Source organism: Canis aureus, chromosome 17 (assembly GCF_053574225.1).
Source record: "Canis aureus isolate CA01 chromosome 17, VMU_Caureus_v.1.0, whole genome shotgun sequence".
In the NCBI taxonomy this organism is placed as follows: Eukaryota; Metazoa; Chordata; class Mammalia; order Carnivora; family Canidae; genus Canis; species Canis aureus.
In genome coordinates, this window is record NC_135627.1 from 13,157,852 (window position 1) to 13,177,668 (window position 19,817).

At 43.1% G+C, this 19,817-nt stretch overlaps 2 long non-coding RNA genes across 3 annotated transcripts in view; both read left to right on the forward strand.

Moving 5' to 3' along the window:
- Window positions 1-19,817, forward strand: part of LOC144287797 (uncharacterized) — a 68,560-nt gene that overhangs the window by 24,542 nt on the left and 24,201 nt on the right. The window contains exons 5-6 of the long non-coding RNA XR_013355551.1: window positions 11-90; window positions 17,618-17,668. This is a non-coding gene — a long non-coding RNA (uncharacterized LOC144287797). The remainder of the gene's footprint in view (window positions 1-10; window positions 91-17,617; window positions 17,669-19,817) is intronic.
- On the forward strand, window positions 7,500-14,811 carry LOC144287792 (uncharacterized). 2 transcript variants are annotated; one of them, XR_013355548.1, is made up of 3 exons: window positions 7,500-9,205; window positions 10,537-11,639; window positions 11,993-14,811. It is a non-coding gene; the product is annotated as an uncharacterized LOC144287792 (long non-coding RNA). The 2 variants fall into 2 exon arrangements; XR_013355547.1 differs by having other exon boundaries at window positions 13,219-14,811.

The following is a 19,817-nucleotide window of genomic DNA, read 5'->3' on the forward strand; positions in this document are numbered from 1 at the left end:
CCTGATGCAGGTGTCAGAGCAGAGCCCTGAGCCACGTGAGGAAGCCAGTGATGGGGAGAGCCCTCCAGACAGAAGCAGCAGCATGGATTCGTGAGTCTGGGGAAATTAGCAGGGGATGGCAATGGGTGATGAGGTCAGAAAGATGCCTGGGCCAGATGAGGTAGGGCTGTGTTGGGGAGGGGTCCCCAAGTCTACTCCCAGGTTCAGTGATTCACAGGAGGACCCACAGACCCAGCATGTGGGTCCACAGCTACGATGTATTACACCGAAAGGATCCCAAGCAAAATTACCAAAGGCAAAGGTGCATGGGACAAAGTCAAGGAAGCCAGGCACAAGCTTCCAGAGTCCTCTGCCTGCAAAGTCACACAAAACATGCTTAATTTCCCCACGCAACATGTTGTGATAACACGTGTAAGGGGGTGTCCATCAGGGAAACTCATTACAGACTCAATGCCCCGGGGTTTTTATTGGGGGCCCACTACACAGTACCCTCTGCCTGACATGTATCTAAATCCCAGGCTTCCAGAAGGAAATCATGTGTTCAGCATAAACCATATCCTTTGTAGAAACAGTTTAGGCCCAGCAAGCCACTCTTACCAGTTAGTGGTGGGAACCTTCCAGAAATTTAGGTTCCCAGATGCCTACCAAGGGCTCACCCTGTAAACAGGCCCACACATGCTTGCAAGAGGTCCCTAGGTGTTTGGGGCCTGTGGGAAGGGGGAGCTTCAGAGACTCTGTGGGCCAGTAGAGGCCCAGGAAGAACCAAATGAGACAGCCACCTGCCAGGGTCCAGGGCCAGGTGCCAATGTGTCATCCCAGAAGGCCAGATGGGGCCAGTCACATTTCAGCAGTTTACCGGCAAAGGGACTAGAAAATGCTAGAAGATCACAGCAGGAAACAGCACACATCTAGAGGAACGAGCATAATTCTGGGGTCCCTTGCCCATCCTGCCACCATGAGGTCAGCTAAAATGCTTGCTATGGACCGAATTCCGCCCCCTCCCCCAAATCCATATGTTGAAGTCCTGCCCCCCAACGCGATGGTATTTGGAGGTAGGGTCTGTGGGACATAATTAGATTTGGAAGAGGACCTGAGCACAGGGCCCTCACAATAGGATAAGTGTCCTTACAAGAAGAGTTAGAGCTCTCTCTACCTCGACTGGCCCCCGTGTGAGGACACAGCAAGAAGGTGGCGGTCTCTAAGCCAGGAAGAGGTCTCTCACCAGAGCCTGAGTGTGCCAACACCCTGATCTTGGACTTGTGGCCTCCAGAACTGTGAGAAGGTGAATGGCTGTGAAGTCCCCCTCCCTATCTTCGGTACTCTGTTAATGACACCCGAGCTAAGACACCACTTCGACCCCAGATGACATTAAAGGCAGGAAGAACTATTGGGACTTCATCAAGATAAGAAGCTTTTGCACAGCAAAGGATACAGTCAACAAAACTCAAAGACAACCTACAGAATGGGAGAAGATATGTGCAAATGACGTATCAGATAAAGGGCTAGTTTCCAAGATCTATAAAGAACTTCTTAAACTCAACACCAAAGAAACAAACAATCCAATCATGAAATGGGCAAAAGACATGAAGAGAAATCTCACAGAGGAAGACATAGACATGGCCAACATGCACATGAGAAAATGCTCTGCATCACTTGCCATCAGGGAAATACAAATCAAAACCACAATGAGATACCACCTCACACCAGTGAGAATGGGGAAAATTAACAAGACGGGAAACAACAAATGTTGGAGAGGAGAAAAGGGAACCCTCTTACACTGTTGGTGGGAATGTGAACTGGTGCAGCCACTCTGGAAAACTGTGTGGAGGTTCCTCAAACAGTTAAAAATATACCTGCCCTACGACCCAGCAATTGCACTGCTGGGGATTTACCCCAAAGATACAGATGCAATGAAACGCCGGGACACCTGCACCCCGATGTTTATAGCAGCAATGGCCACGATAACCAAACTGTGGAAGGAGCCTCGGTGTCCAACGAAAGATGAATGGATAAAGAAGATGTGGTTTATGTATACAATGGAATATTACTCAGCTATTAGAAATGACAAATACCCACCATTTGCTTCAACGTGGTTGGAACTGGAGGGTATTATGCTGAGTGAAATGAGTCAATCGGAGAAGGACAAACATTATATGTTCTCATTCATTTGGGGAATATAAATAATAGTGAAAGGGAATAGAAGGGAAGGGAGAAGAAATGTGTGGGAAATATCAGAAAGGGAGACAGAACGTAAAGACTGCTAACTCTGGGAAACGAACTAGGGGTGGTAGAAGGGGAGAAGGGCGGGGGGTGGGAGTGAATGGGTGACGGGCACGGGGGGTTATTCTGTATGTTAGTAAATTGAACACCAATAAAAAATAAATTAAAAAAAATAATAAAGGCAGGAAGAAAAGGGAGGAGGCCAATACTGAAGTGACATGGTTGAAAAATCTAAGCATTTATCCAAAAGAAATCAAGTAATTTAAAAGAAACCTTTCAGGGCACCTGGGTGGCTCAGTGGGTAAGCATCTGCCTTTGGCCCAGGGTATGATCCTGGAGTCCCGGGATTGAGTCCCACATCAGGATCCCCGCAGGGAGCCTGTTTCTCCCTCTGCCTGTGCCTCTGCTTCTCTCTCTGTTTCTCTCATGAGTGAATACATTAAGTAAATACATATTAAAGCAATAAAAGATATCTTTCTTTTTACAGAAATAGTCTCTATGAAGCATATCAAAAATCTATAAAACCTAATTTTAAAAATCCCCAATTAAAAAAAGGGGGGGTGGGCGCCTGGGTGGCTCAGCAGTTGAGCATCTGCCTTCGGTCCAGGGAGTGATCCTGGAGTCCCGGGATCGAGTCCCACGTCGGGCTTCCTGCATGGAGCCTGCTTCTCCCTCTGCCTGTGTCTCTGCCTCTCTCTCTCTCTGTATCTCATGAACAAATAAATAAAATCTTTAAAAAAATTTTTTTTAAATAAATAAAAAATCCCCAATGGAAGCTTCAATTTTAGTGCTTTTAAAATGTAACATTCTATGTCAACACAGTTGTTTAGAGCACTTTCCCTAGGAAACCTTAAAATTTAATCAGAATTTTAAAAATGTTAAACAAAGAACATAAGCAGAATTTTCATGTTTCTGTATTAGATGTATTAGAAAAACATAACTGAAAACCATATGAATTTTATGGGAACTGAAAACCAAATAAACCAAAGAGTGTCTTTTGAAGTCAGTGTACAAGGTTAGAGGTGGCTTCCAAATCATTTTGTTTGGATCTTTTTAAATAATAGTGAAAGGGAATATAAGGGAAGGGAGAAGAAATGTGTGGGAAATGTCAGAAAGGGAGACAGAACATGAAGACTCCTAACTCTGGGAAACGAACTAGGGGTGGTGGAAGGGGAGGAAGGCGGGGGGTGGGGGTGAATGGGTGACGGGCACTGAGGGGGGCACTTGACGGGATGAGCACTGGGTGTTATTCTGTATGTTGGTAAATTGAACACCAATAAAAAATAAATTTATTTTTTAAAAATAAATTTATTATTAAAAAAAAAGAAATAACATTTCTAATGCCCAGTGAAGACAAAGTAGCCAGAAATTATAGAGCCACAAAAAACTTTAGTGCTGAGTTATAGGAAAAGGGGAAGTACTTTGATTATGCTCTTGCCCCTAGAAACACTTGTTATTTCATATATATTAATTTTTCCCCCTGAAAGAGACTATTTAAACGAGAAGAGGATGACACAGTGAAGTAGAGTTTAATATTTTCCCTTTTACTACTCAGCAGAGTGGAGTGCTCACAGGGAGATCAGCTTGGTTAGTGAATTAAAGAAGCTGCATTTTGTACATCTGAAGGGTGTGCGTAAACTTGCAACCCTGTATGCATTCAACGGATACTTATGAGCACCTACCACTTGCTAGCGCTGCCGGGAGCTAGGTGTTTGGGAGGGTGAAGGTAAGATAGACTGGATCTCTCCTACCGTGGGAATGAAGTTGTTCACCTCACGAAGTGGAGCTGAATGTGGCATAGGTGGTCAGGGAGGACCTGCCCCAAGATGTGCCCATTAGGCTGAGACCCCACATTAATGCACAGGATTTAATCAAGAATGAGAAGGACAGTTTGTCTGAAGGCAGGGTCCAGAACAAAAGCATCCTGGAGCATATGCCCCTCAAAAGCCAGGGCAGCATATCAGTCAGGGTTCTTCAAAGAAACAGGACATGTATGTGTGTTAAGAAATTTGTTTCAAGGAACTGGCTTATGCGATTGTAGGGAATGACAAGAGCAGAATTTGTAGGGCAGGCAAGCAGGCTGGAAATTCTGCCGCTGGAGCTGATGCTGCAATCCTGAGACAGAATTTTTTCCTCCTTGGAGAAATTCTGATCTTTGTTAAGACCTTCAACTGATTGGTTGAGGTCCACCCAGATTATCGAGGGTAATCTCTGTTACTCTAAATCAGCCGATTAGAGATGTTGATGAAATCTACAAAATGCTTTCATGGCAACACCTAGGTCAGTAGTTAGTTGACTAACCTAGCGTAGGTTGAATAACCATAGCCTAGTCAAGTTGACACAAATAAGCAACCGTCACAGATGGGACCAACATTATAAGCAAGCCAGAGGAGCTGATCTCCATGTATACCCAGCAGGTCATAAGTGGACTGCGGTATAACCAGCCAAAATTGGGCTGGTCAAGGGCTAAGCCTAAGAGTGCTGTCCAGGTCTGGCCTTTGATCAAAGTCTTCTTTAGATTATTAGGGTTGAGGAAGCCACAGTCCTCCTATGCACTCTGTTTTTCACTGGAGGCTTTCCTTCCCCATCTGGCTGCTGCTGAAAGCAAGGCCCTCCCAGAGAACCAGACCTCAGCTGGAGCTAAACCCTAGCCGCCAACATAGAAGGACAGGGCTTTATCTTTACCTCTATTTTAACTCTGCATTTGTCCACTTGGCAAATATTTATTGAGCTCGTACAGTGTACCAGTGATGTGCTAGATACTAGGTATAAAGAGGTAAATAATAGCTTACATTCTAGCAGGGGGGACAGATGTTTATAACAGCAGACAGGTAAATGCCTCAGATAATTTCAGATAAAGAAGTGCCAGGAGGACATGAAACAGTGAAATGTCATAGGGAGTGGCTGGGAATGGGGACAGGTATTGGTCAGGGTGGTCAGGGAGGACCTCTCTGAGGAGGCGACATTTTAATTTTATTTTTTTATTTATTAAAGCTCTTATTTATTCATTCATGAGAGACAGAGAGAGGCAGAGACATAGGCAGAGGGAGAAGCAGACTCCCTGCAGGGATCCTGATATGGGACCTCGATCCCAGAACCCTGGGATCACAATCTGAGCTAAAGGCAGACGCTAAACCACTGAGCCACCCAGGTGCCCCTAGGAGGTGACTTTTTAAAAAAAAAAATTATTTATTTTGGTGGGGAGAGGCAGAGGGAGAAGGAAAGGGAGAGAGAGAATGTCAAGCAGACTCCCCACTGAGAGCAAAGCCCAACACAGGCTCCATCCCATGACCCTGAGATCATGACCTGAGCCAAAAGCAAGAGTAAGATGTTTAACTGACTAAGTAACCCAGGGGAGTTTTGAATAGGAGGTGAATTTTGAGGTGAATTTTGAGCAGGGACCCAAGTGATGACAAGTTGGTACATGAAGAGCAAATATCATCCTGTTGATTCATTAAACCATTATCAAACAAAACCAAACCAAACCCTAGTGTTTGTCACATGAATTAAGCCTCTTCCTATTCTTTCTTCAGCATGAGATTCATGCATTGTATTTATGTAACAACCACATTTTCTTGTTTCCATATCTGATGCTTTGACATCCTGGGGCCTTGCTGACCCTGGACGGACAACACTTCCCAGAGCTAGCCAATTTCTAGAGAGAAAATTTGCCTGCAAGATCATCTTTTAAATGCCAACCAATCCAGAGCCCACACCCTCAACCACTTCCTCTCTTGGGCTCTCCCTCTCTATGCCCCTATTCCCGTGTCTTAATCACCCCAGAACCATATACCAGACAATCAGGGACGGATCTCCTATACCCTAGAGCCCACTGGGATTAGCAAACTAGCAAATCCTAAACCAGCCCAACATGCCTTGCCTTGTCTTTCCCAAGGAAATCACAACAGGTGGGCTCTTGCTCACATTTTCTCCAACTGACTCTGGTGCTTCCCCATGGAGCTCTGTGTGGTGTGCCGTGCCCTCTGTTTCTTCCTTCTTCCTTCTTCCTTCCTTCCTTCCTTCCTTCCTTCCTTCCTTCCTTCCTTCCTTCCTTCCTTCCTTCCTTCCTTCCTTCTTCCTTCCTTCCTTCCTTCTTTCTTTCTTTTTTCTTTCTTTCTTTCTTTCTTTCTTTTTTCTTTCTTTCTTTCTTTCTTTCTTTCTTTCTTTCTTTCTTTCTTTCTTTTTTCTTTCTTTCTTTCTTCTTTCTTTCTTTCTTTCTTCTTTCTTTCTTTCTTTCTTTCTTTCTTTCTTTCTTTCTTTCTTTCTTTCTTTCTTTCTTTCTTTCTCTTTCTCTTTCTTTCTTTTTTAAGATTTTATTTATTTGAGAGAGAACATGAACAGTCAGGGAGAGAAGAGGGAGAGGGAGAAGCAGGATCCTGGCTGAGCAGAGAGCCAGATCCAGGGCTCAATCCCAGGACCCTGAGATCATGACCTGAGCCAAAGGCAGACGCTTAACCAACTAAGTCACCCAGGCTCCCCATACCCCGTTTCTAAGAAAGATTGAGAAGAATAAAAATATCTTCCTTTATAACGGTCATTTCTGTGTCTGTATGTCTTATCATACCTAATTAAAACAAGTCCCAGGTACATTTTTTTTTAAGTTTACATTGATCTTCCTTAAATTTCTACCTGTTAGCCTTGGATCGGTGTCCTGAGTCGTCGTCATTATTTGAAACTCCTCGGTTCGTCCTCTCTCACTGTATGTATCCCTCTGCTCTTTGTATCATCTGCAGAGTTGCTACATGTCTCCTGTATGTTCATGTTCATCTCACATTACACCACTAAGAGAGTCAGGGGCCACATCCTGGGTGTGATATTCCCCTAGAGACCCCCTAAGTCAATGCACTGCCACTGTATAACCCAGGCTTCAGGTCACCTTATTTTATTTTATTATATTTTTTTTTTTTAATGATTTTACCTATTTATGAGAGACACAGAGAGAGGCAGAGACACAGGCAGAAGGTGAAGCACGCTCCTTTTTTTTTTTTTTTTTGGTGAAGCACGCTCCTTAAGGGAAGCCTGATACGGGAATCGATCTCAGGACTCCAGGATCATGACTTGAGCTGAAGGCAGATGCTCAACCACTGAGCCACCCAGGTGCCCCTGGTCACCTTATTTTAACTTCTCTAAAATCTCCTTATCGCAAGCCTGATATTTCTCCACCTACAGCATGGTAGCTGATGTTAATTGCCTGCAGAAGTTAATAACAGCATCACCTTACTTATCAATCCAGAGTCAACTTCAAAAAAAAAAAAAAAAAAAGGAGACAGGATGCAATTCTCCAGGACTTAGGCTTAGTTGATCTACATGGTCTTCAGTAAAAATGTTATTTTTTAAAATGCTTGGGAGAAATATTTGCCAAACAGTAACCTATAGGTTCTAACATTTCAACTTATCCCCCTTAAAAACAAAACAGGGTGCTCTTTGCTCTAAGGGACAGTCATCCCTTGTTTGCTCGGCAGAAGCTCAAACGTTGCTGATAGAATGTTCGGGAATTGGGGGATGTAGCATGGCAATGGCACTCATTCATAGCAAAGATATAATTAGTGGTGAGTCATGACATACAATTCCCAAGATGTTAAAATTAGTGGATTCTGGGCACTTATTAGTATGAAAACCATGAATTGCCCATAGTGAGGAAAATGCAGAAGGAAGAAAAATTAAAACCGAGAAATATATAATTAGAAGCAAAACTGTTTTTAAAAAGTTATCTCTATTTTTTTTCAGCCTCTACTCCCACTTCAAACACAGTGGAATATTTTAACATTTCCCATGAACGTTTCTTAAATTAGAATATGGAAAGTATTAAACTAATGCATGTTTTTATTAAAGCAATGAATGCTGCTTTTAAAATAAAATTAGTCTTTGAAAGGACCCGGGAGTTCATTTTTCTTTTTAATTTAAAGGATAGGAACTGGCTACTTTACTTTGATTTAAAAAGAAATGATTATACTCTGTCCATCCCATGCTTTTATGTGGTTTTATTGCATTTGGGGCTCTATTTTTTTTTTCTCAGCACAACAAAGAAATATCAAAAAGGATCCCAAAGCAAGAACTTTTGCATTCTTTCCATTAAAAAAAAAATTCTCAAGTTTTGGTTGCTTTTAAAAATTAACAATCTTTTCTCCTGACCCAAAACATGTGCTTTTCTCCTTGTTATTGTAAAATGAGGGGAGAGCAGACTCTGGGAGTAGCTGTTGTGTCCTCGGAAGGAAGCCAGAAGAATCACAGGTAGGATTTTGGTGCCAATAATTCACAGGAGCCCCGTGACCAGGTGGAAGGAGAAAGCACCGTTAAAGACTAACTAGGCCAACAGCATGAAGAGTACAAGCAAGAATAAAAATCCACCCCTGAAATATAAATGCTGACCTAATTTTGAGGCAGGTTGATCATACAAATGTTGAATAATAACACCCAAGATATCACACAGTATCTATATTCAAGCGAGCCATGCTGAAAGCATTGGATGTGTTTAAGACCCAGAGAGAAAAAGATTAAATATTTAAGAACCAGATGATATTTATGTGTGCATTGATTCTGCTTCAGTTAATATGTAATGAATTGCTTTTATTTTCTTTTTAATTTTTTTTCTCTATTTATTTATGATAGTCACAGAGAGAGAGAGAGAGAGAGGCAGAGACACAGGCAGAGGGAGAAGCAGGCTCCATGCAGGGAGCCCGACGTGGGATTCGATCCCGGGTCTCCAGGATCGCGCCCTGGGCCAAAGGCAGGTGCCAAACCACTGCGCCACCCAGGGTTCCGCTTTTATTTTCTTTTAAAGATTGTATTCGTTATTGGAGAAAGAGAGAGAGGGTACAAGCAAGGAGAGAGGCAGGCAAAAGGAAAGGGAGAAGGAGACTCCTGGCTGAGCGGGGAGCCCGATGCAGAACTCGATCCCGGGACCCAGGGATCACAGCCTGAGCTGAAGACAGACGCTTAACCGACTGAGCCACTCAGGTGCCCCTATGATGAATTGCTTTTAAAGGTTGGTGTGATTCGAATCAATACAGGTCCTTGTTCTAAGTGACTTAGGAGAATGGAAAAATAGAGGGCAGGTCTTTGCTGCCTCACGCACTCCATGGTATGGCAGAGGTTGTAGGGGAGGAGCAAACCATTGGGGTTGGGTTGACTCTGAACAGGGAAGCAGGGGAATCATTCTCGGATGTTGTCCCTTCTGGAGTGAGGAGCAGCAGAGGGCTAGTTTACTCGTGCATTCACTCATTGAGCATTCAGTCTACCTTTCATTATGGAAGATTTCAGCCACGCAGAAGTAGAGACAATACTATAATGAACTTCCATTGGCCGACTTCAGCATTTCCAACTCTTGACCAATCTTGCTTCATTTATAACCCACGCCCCCCACCCAACACCCACCAATCCACACAATCAGGCATTGTTTCAAAGTGAATTCTAGATATCATATCATTTCATCCATAAATGTTTCAGCCTGCAGTGCATGCGTGTGTGACTATTTTTAGATATGATCACAGTACCACTACTTTCACTAATCATATTCATGTCCAAATTTCCCCAGTTGTCTCATTAATGCTTCTACATTTGGTTTGTTTGAAGCACGGTCCAAACAAGGTCTGCCCATCACATTTTGTCAACGTCTCTTAAATCTCCTTTAGTGTATAGGTTTTCCTGTGTTGTTGTTTTTACCTTTGCAATTTTTTTGTTGTTGAAGGAATCAGGTCATTTGCCTTATATAGTTTTCCACATCCTGGATTTTGCTGACAACATCCTTGTGGTATAAATATGTTCCTCTGACGCCAATATATCCTGTAACTGGTAGTTAGATTTAAAGACTTGATCCAGTTGAGTTCCATTTTTTTAAAGGAATACTTTATTTGTAGATATTGTGAACTTCCAACAGGAGGCAGATAATATCTGGTTGTCTCTTTTTATGTGGTTTGTACTCATAGATGATTCTTGCTTAAATTCCTTATTTCATTTGCAAACACTTGGACACTGGGTATTTTTAGAGGCAGTAATTAAATCATGGTTATGTATTGAAAGCAAGCTTTCATCTTTTAGACATACACACTGAAATATTTACAGATATTCCAGTTCTATCATTCCTTCTTTATTTGTAGAAGCCGAAATGTTCTAGAATGAGAAATGTCTAGAGGAATACAGGTCAGGTTGGAAAGGCAAACCAAAGGAGTCATTCTTTCCTCCTACTAGGTTTTGAAACAATTAGTTAATTCTCCAGGACTCCTTAGGACTAGTGAGTTGGGTTTTTTTAATGGCTGCAATATGGACGAAGGAATTTTAACATATCTGACGTGTGGTGTGGTCTCTTTTATCCAAAAGCTTTAGGACACAGCCACCAGAACTAATACTCAACTCTCAGAGCAACCTCTGATTAAAGAAACAAGGGTGAAGAATAATGGAGTGACAAGAAAAGGGACAGGAAGAAAGGATTTTTAAATGTGACATCAGGGACACGGGTGGCTCAGTGGTTGAGCATCTGCCTTCGGCTCAGGTCATGATCCCGGGGTCCTGGGATCAAGTCCCACATCAGGTTCCCTGAAGGGAGCCTGCTTCTTCCTCTGCCTATGTCTCTGCCTCTCTCTCTGTGTCTCCTATGAATAAATCAATAAAATCTTAAAAAAAAAAAAATAAAATGTGGCATCATGAGGAAATGCATTAGGGAAAAGCAAGAGGCTTCAGAATGAGAAAATATCATGTTCACTTTCCCAAGGATCTTCTGCAGTGTGGCCGGAAGCCCAGGCAGCACGAGAAAAAGTGATGTGAACTTTGATCCCAGCTGCCACAGGCTCCCGCTGGACTGGATCTTCTCACATGAAGATCTTTCCCCCTACTTTATTCCAGTGGCCACATGTGATAAGAGAACTGAGCCCCACAGCTCCTAAGTCTCTCTGCTAAAAGGTGGGGGGGGGGTTGCTGAGGAGGAAGGAGGTGGACCCCCATCCTGCCATTCGATGTATATAATGAGCATGAATAATAAGGCAATGGTGAATGTTCTTGGCTGATTTTCTTTATCTTTCATGATTTTATTTATTCATGAGAGACACAGAGAGAAGAGCAGAGACACAGGCAGAAGGAGAGGCAGGCTCTGCAGGGATCCTGATGCAGGACTCGAACCTGGAACCCTGGGATCACGACCTGAGCCAAAAGCAGATGCTCAATCTCTGAGCCACCCAGGTGCCCCTTGGCTGATTTTTCTATCACCAGGTACCCCAACAACTGTGATAACTCACCTGGAGCAAGTCATTAGCATTCTCTCTTTCCAGCCAGGGTCACAGAACCTCTCGGCCTCCCACCCTCGGAGTCAAAGCCAGGGGGGCACCTGCTCCAGCCCAGCACCACATGCACAGCTCTTGAAACCTGTGCACCCAGGGGCCTCAAGAAGCCAGCCTAAAGGCCGCTGCAGAAAGATGAGCAGACTCTTTGTAAGGGGATAATTAATTAGTCCTGAAACCTTGTAGCAAATGGGGTACATTAATAATTCATAGGTAGCCGCTCACAACTTCCCCCTCCACCTCCTGGAAGATAGGCTTCTTGTGTTTTTAGCTTCTTGGGGGAGCCCCTAGTTCAGCAGTTATTAGGGAGAGCTGGGCAGTAGCCCTGAGCCTGGCCGTGGGAAAAGTGCAGAAATCATACATGGCCCATTGGGATTGGACTGGCCTCTTTGATCCCACAAGACAAGCAGGCAGGAAATTGAAGATTCACAAAATACCAAAATGAAGAAAATCTGAGAAAGAGGGAATTGTGGGCAACAGGGGTGTTTTTCCCTTCCCTACAGATGGTAGAGACAGAGACAGCAGAAGAACGGAAGGAAATCTAGGCCAGAAGAAGCTATGCTAATAACTAATAGCAACACCTATATTTTTATAAAGACACCTTTACCATTTCCAGAGTGCATTATCCTATTTGATCCTCAAAACATCTCCTTAGGGGAGGTATAAATTCACCTTTTTTTCAGACCTATTTGTTCACCAAAATATTTATTGTATGCAGGCACTGGATGGATTTCAGGAAATGTGGATATCAGATGCTGTGTCCCAGGGTTTAGGTGTTTTTCTTACAGTTTCTGGCTGTACAAGCCTGAGCTACACAAATAACTAAATGACGGTGGCTAAGGTTGTTGCTACTTGTGGATACACTGGTTATAAATAATGTACATGTACTCATGATCATAGCAGCGTTATTCATGGTACTCAACAAGTAGAAGCAACCCAGGTACCCACTGACAGATGAATGGATAAACACAATGTGGCCCATCCCTATAGTGGAGCATTATTCAACCTTGAAAAAGAAGGCCATCCTGTCACCTGCTACAACATGGATGAAACTTGAGGACGTTATGCTCAGTGAAATAAGCCAGTCACAAAAAGACCAATAATGTTATGATTCTACTCACACAAGAGATCTAAAGTAGTCCAGCTCATAGAGACAGAAAGTAGAATGGGGGTTGCCAAGGGCTGGGGTGTGGAGGGAGGAAGAATGGGGAGCTATCATCTAATGGGTACAAGAGTTTCAGTTTGGGAAGCTAACTAAGTCTTGGAGATGGGCTGTAACAATGCAAATATACTTCCTACTGAACCATATGCTTAAAAACAGTTATAATCGGGATGCCCAGGCAGCTCAGTCAGTTGAGCATCCAACTCTTGATTTTGGCTCAGGTCATGATCTCAGGGATGTGAGATTGAGCCCCAAGGCCCAAGGGTCCACGGGGAGTCTGCTTGTCCCTCTCCCTCTGCTCCCCCTCCCGCCCTGCTCACTCATGGAGCAACTCACTCTCTCTCAAATAAATAAACAAACAAATAAAATCTTTAAGAATAGTTACAATAGTACATTTTATGTCTTGTGCATTTTACTATAGTTAAAACAATAATATGCACAATTCATACAACTGAGAGAAAGAGAGTTGTCTGAATGATCATACTTCGAATGATGACAGTGGGCTGGAGCTGTAACTGTTTATACTAATGTATCCTACCTGTTATCATTTATTATCAATTCTCCTAGGATCTTGAGATGCCGCAGTGGCTTCCTGAATAATCACCGTGTATCCCACCCTCATCAGCACTCTGCAGTGGTGTGGGAACCCCACAGCACCCCGATGCAATAGCCATCATGGTTGTTCACCATGGTGTACAGAGGTGGGGGACAGAAGGAGGAGAGGCCTGAAACCAGCTGAGTCTGTCTCCAGACTCCTGGCACTTAACCAATAAACATACTGCCTCTCTTAAGATTAAAATAACTCTTTTAAAAAAATTATTTATTTATTCATGAGAGACATACAGAGAGAGGCAGAGACACAGGCAGAGGCTCCTTGCAGGGAGCTCGATGAGGGACCGGATCCCAGACATGGGATCCCGACCTGAGCCAAAGGCAGATGCTCAACCACTGAGCCACCCAGGCATCCCTAAAATGACTCTTTCTTAAAAAAAAGATTTATTAGCTATTTGAGAGGGTGGGAGGAGAGTGCGTATGCAGGGAGCCAGAGGGACAGAGGGAGAGGAAGAGAGAATCTCAAGCAGACTCAGCACTGATCACGGAGCCTGATGTGGGACTCAGTCTCTAGACCTTGAGATTATGACCTGAGCTGGAATCAAGAGTCAGGCATTTAACCAGTGAGTCACCCAGGCACTCAAGACTAAAATAATTCTCACCTTAAGATATTAACTAATGATAGTAGTACATGAGTACTATGCATAAATAAATAAATGAACATTATTAAGTGCATGTACCTGGACTTTACTGATAGGGTGTCCACCAGAAAAATTTGGAGTCTAAAACTTATATCTGGGGCATACATACACTTAAACTAAGGCCTTGTTTAACCGGGCATCCTGTATTTCTATTTGCTACATCTAGCAGCTTTATCTCTACTAGACCTTCAGACCCTCCAAAGCCAGGATCCTCACTACCTAGTGCAGTAGTTGGCACATTGCATTGGTCTTCAATAAAATTTTGCTAATTAAGATCAGGAAAATATGGGATCCCTGGGTGGCTCAGCGGTTAAGCATCTGCCTTCTGCTCAGCACATGATCCTGGAGACCCTGGATCGAGTCCCACATCCAGTTCCCTGCATGGAGCCTGCTTCTCCCTCTGCCTGTGTCTCTGCTTCTCTCTCTGTGTCTCTCATGAATAAATAAATAAAATCTTAAAAAAAAAAAAAGATTGGCAAAATATTGGTCATAATTGAATCTAGGGGGCTGGATCAGCTACATAATTTACAGGGCCCAGTGCAAAATGAAAATGCAGGCCTCCTTCATAGAAATTATGAAGAATTCCCAGACAGCAATAGCAAAGCATTAAACCAAACCTGGGGTCCTCTGAACACAGAGCCCTGTGTGCACAGGTCCTACACACCCATGAAGCTGGCCCTGCAGCAGAGTGAATACACAGGGATCCATTCTACTGTTTTCTCTACTTTGGTATATTTAAAATGTTTTCCATTTATTCGGGGTGCCTAGATGGCTCAGTTGGTTGAGCATCAACTTTTGGTTTTGGCTCAGGTCATGATCTCAGGGTCATGGGATGGAGCCTTGTGTTGGATTCAGTGCTCAGGGGGGAGTCTGCTTGAGATTCTTTCTCTCCCTCTGCCCCTCTACTCTCCCACCCCACACTCGTCCGCGCGTGTACCTTCTCTCTAAAATAAATAAATAAATCTTTAAAAAAAGAAATAAAATGATTTTAAAGTTTGTTGGTTGCCTAGATTTTCCTTGGTAGGCAATGGCATATAATGACAGTTCCCAAAGTGTAATCCCCAGGCTAGTGTTACCGGCATCACCGGCAAACTTGTTAAAAATGCAAATGTCTGAGTCAGCCTCAGGCCCTTCTAGATCAGAGGCTCTGGAGGGTGGGACCCAGCAGGCTGTTATATCAAGTCCTCCAGGGGCTTCTGCTGCTGCAGTTTGAAAGCTGCTGGTATATATGTTGCCCAAGGCCATACATTTAGGTATTAGCAGAACCAGGCCTCAAGCCCAGGAGTCAGGCTGTGAGCGCAAATTTTGTCCATGATTCTGTGCAATCATGGGACAGAAGGTAGAGCCAGAGAAGCAATTAGCCAGCAAAAGTCTGTGGTGTGGACTAACCTGATCTCACTCCTCACTGAACAAACCAAGCCCTTCAGCCCCCGCGGATCACTGTACAGGTATATCTGCTAAAAGGTACAACCCTGAGGGCCCGTCAACAGCCACTATCAGTGTAGACCGTTTCTTTAAGACATCACTGAATCACACAGCCTAGCACACGCACGGATGGTCAGAAGGATAGCTGGGTCATTCCACATCACATTAACCTTTGTTAAAATTCACTGGGCTAAACTGTGTTCCCCAAAAGATATGTCAAATTCCTATCCTCAGGGCCCAGTGAAAATGAGGTCATAGGGTGAGGCCCTAATCTAATAGGGCTGGTATCCTTGAAAGAGGAAGAAGAGACCCGGGAGAGTTCCCTTTCTCTCCAGGTGCATGCAGAGAAAAGGCCACGTGAGGACACAGCAAGAAGGTGGCCATCTGCAAGCCAGGAAAAGAGGTCTTGCCAGAAACCAACCCTGATAACACCTTGACTTTGGACCTGGAGCTCTGGAGCTGTGAGAAAATAAACTTCTGTTGCTTAAGCCATCCAGTCTGTGGTATTTTGTTATGCTCACCCTTGCAGACATTAAAAAAAAAAAAGAAAAAAAAGCCATATGAAGATGAAGGCAGAGATCCGAGCAATACATTTATGGGCACAGTCCACAGGACTAAAATCCTTTAGAGTTAGAGCCAAGCTAACAAAGTGCCAAGTCAAATATGTTATAGCCTGCTACCTTGACAAATATTCCTTTATAATAATCTGAAGGCCAGGTTCTAATAAAAGATTCTTGGACTCCCCAGAATATTCCAGACGCTTGGAGGAATAGCCAACTAACTAAAGATACCTCTGCTTGTTAAGAGCTAATTTCTCTCTGGAGAACCTAAAAATGATGATGGATAACTAGCAACAATAAGAATCAGAGGGGCCAAAGGTAGCATTACTTTACTGCTTTCCCTCCATAGAAATAAAGGCCGTGCGCTTTTCCCTGAAGTGAGGCACAGCGAAAAATTTCTAGTTTCCAATTTAACAAAGGGTTGTGAAGCCCTTTTTAAAATGGTTTAATTATTCCTCTAGGTCAGATTCCCTCTTTCAAAATAATTAGATTATGGTGATACACTGAAACTAGCTTTTTCAATAACATTTTTATTTTGTAAGTTTTAATAGAATTCAAATGTTTATTACTACCTATTTTTATAATCTAGCTCATTCACCCTATTTATTTATTTATTTATATTTTAAAAATATTTATTTATTCATGAGAGACATAGAAAGAGAGGCAGAGACACAGGCAGAGGGAGAAGCATGCAGGGAGCTCGATGTGGGACTCAATCCCCGGTCTCCAGGATCAGGCCCACCCCGGCTGCCCCTCATTCACCCAATTTAAATGAAAATGTGAGTAGGCTAATCAGTAGTTAGGGGGCCTTTTAGGAACTTTCAGTGTTTGGGGAATACTTTAACAAATATTTATATTAGAATCATTTTCTGGGGGCCCCTGGGTGGCACAGTCGGTTAAATGTCCCAGTGTTGGTTTCGGCTCAGGTCATGATCTCAGGGTCGTGAGATCAAGCCCCATGTTGGGCTCCAGGCTCAGCACAAACTCTTCTAAAGTTTCTCCCTTTCCCTCTGCTTCTGCTCCTCCCCTTGCTCACTGGCTCTGTCTCTAAAATAAATACTTTTTAAAAAGAATCCTTTTCTGTTCAGCATATACTTATATAAATAAGTGGAGGACAGAGAAGTAAGCCAGAATTTCCTTTTACTTTGAATTAATAACCTATAGATGTTACATAAAATCTAATAATTTTGACATGCAGAATAGTGAAAGAATAAACTTCCCCAAGGAATGATATTAGAAATTTGGAACACGTCACTGGTGTTTGTTAAATATTACTTTTACTGACTGCGTTTATGTTACCTAAGTGAACTCAGTATTTGGCTTGTATTTGTTTGCATGAGTCGTGGCCTGGCTAAACCTCACCATCTTTCAGGACTGCCCGTGACACATAATAGTAGTAACTGAATGGTAGACAACTGTCCTTTAAAAAAAAAAAAAAAAAGTTATTCAGCATGGGTCACTTCATTAGCACTGTGTATCTTTTTTTTTTTTTTTTTTTCTCATTTTGCTCATTTTGCCCTGAAGGGCAAAGGATGTGCCCTGGGAAGTGACAGCTTTATGAACTATAGAGAAGAAGGAGAAATGCAACCCAATGATCGTCAACTACCCCTACTTTTAGAAAAGAAATTTCTTGGAAAGGCTGGACAGGGCCATTTTTGACCATTTGTTATAATATGAAGGATGAAAGAACTCCAAGTGACCATTTCCCATCTTTTATATAATTTACAGGAACAGCCCTTTTGTGAGACAACATTGAAACATTTCCAAAAGAGAGACAAGGTAAGGTCATTGGCATAGTCTGAAATAAACTTAGGGAGAGGTGGGAGTGGAGTGGAGGGAGCTCTCCCCAGCAGTTTAGATGTACATTGCACATCATCTTGGTACTTTATCAGCATCCAGGATCTTGAATCTGACACTCCATCTTATATATATTAAAGCACAATCCTGTCATGTCCCACAGTTGGTCACATTGATGTTGATTAAATTTAGAAGAGACAAATAATATATAACACAGAATGCCCATTTACTAGTTTCTGATGATAACCAGAGTGATCGATCTATTTGCATCCCATTGCTCATGCCCCTGAAAAGTCATACCAACCCGGTACTCATTTCCAGGCATTTAGGTTCTCAGAAAGCCCAAATCAACAACCAGAAGGTTGCCTGGTGAGCAGAGAATTAGAGCCAAGAGCAGTGGATGTTTTTTGAGTGTGACTCCATTCACATTATGGTAAGACCCAGAGCAGATGCCTCCTGACCAGAATGCTACTGTCCTCTAGAACCAATATTTAGTAGGTTTTGAAATTCCTTTTTATCTTTTATCATGGCGCACCATCATGCCCAGAATGGACTCATATCTACTTGAGATTCAATATACTTACATGAAGTCAAGGCTTTACAGCTGTATCACATAAAGCAAAATCATATATAGTTAGTTAGTTATATTTGACTCTTCCAAATTTATCCTGGGTAATCACAGATGGAGCAGACAACTCCAAGAAGACATTAAAATGAATGCAACCTTAAATACTTAAATACTTAAGACCCAGAACTTCCGTTGATGGACTGTAATGGATCAGTTTATTCCAAGGAAGGCAAGGAGTCCTCTGATTGACAGCTTATATGTACACAGGCCAGCTCTTTTGCAAAAGGATGAAAATTGTTGGGAGAGGGGAAGGAACCAGAAATCTTGAGAAGATCAGATCAAAGGAAAGCTTAGAGACAAGAAGGGGAGATGGGCAGATATCCATATTGGAAGCAGCAGAGGTGGACACAAAAGCAGTGATAATTAGAATACATCACAGAAGGGAGACAGTGGCAATGGGGAGACCAAAAGAGGAGCCTCGACATCCAGGAACAAGGGACACACCCGACCCCTGCAAGTTCCAAACCATGTGGTACCTCTAGGACACGTCACAGGAGAAAACTTACATTGTTTTATTTGTCCTCTATGTGCTCTCATTTATTTTGTGTTTAAGCATTCTTAATAATTCTTTTAAAGATTTTATTTATTTACTCATGAGAGACAGAGAGGCAGAGACACAGGCAGAGGGAGAAGCAGGCAGGGAGCACGATGTGGGACTTGACCACAGGGACCCCAGGATCACCCCTTGAGCTGAAGGTAGACACTCAACCTCTGAGCCACCTAGGTGTCCCCCAGTGTGAATGTACTTAACAAAACCAAACTGTACACTGAGAAATGGTTAAAATGATAAATTGTTATATATATATAAAATTTTTTGAGAGAGACAGCAGGGGAGGGACAGGGGAGAGAGAGAGAGACTCTTAAGAAAGATCCATGCCCAGCACAGAGCCCAATGTGGGCCCATCTCGCGACCCTGAGACCATGTCCTGAGCCCAAATCCAGTCAGAGGCTCAACCAACTGAGCCACCCAGGCTCCCTATTATGTATATTTTATTCCACATTCCTAGCGATTTTACTCTTTACTTGATTACTGTTTCACATGGTAATGTTTTGTGGGTTTTTAAAAAAGATTTTATTCATTCATTCATCCATCCATTCATTCATTCGAGAAAGAGCTTGCAGATATGGGGTGGGGGGGGCGGGGGGAGCAGGGAGGAGAGAGGGACAAGCAAACTCCCTGCATGTGTGAAGCCCAATGCAGACTCGATCCCGTGACTCTGAGATCGTGACCTGAGCCGAAACCAAAGTTGGACACCCAACCAACTGAACCACCCAGGTGCCCCGTCATAGGGTAATGTTTTTTCAATAGGATAGTTTGAGTAGGACAACCTTGACAGAACTCCCCTTCACACGTCTGAAGGAAAGTTCTTGCTTGTTCCCAGAAACAAACCTTCTTTTTATGTTGTCGTCTCTTAAGCTCCTACATGTGGCAAGCAATACCCATTCTAGACCAAATGGTGACTGGCCCTGCTGCACATTCTGTCTGCTGTGAATCACCTCATA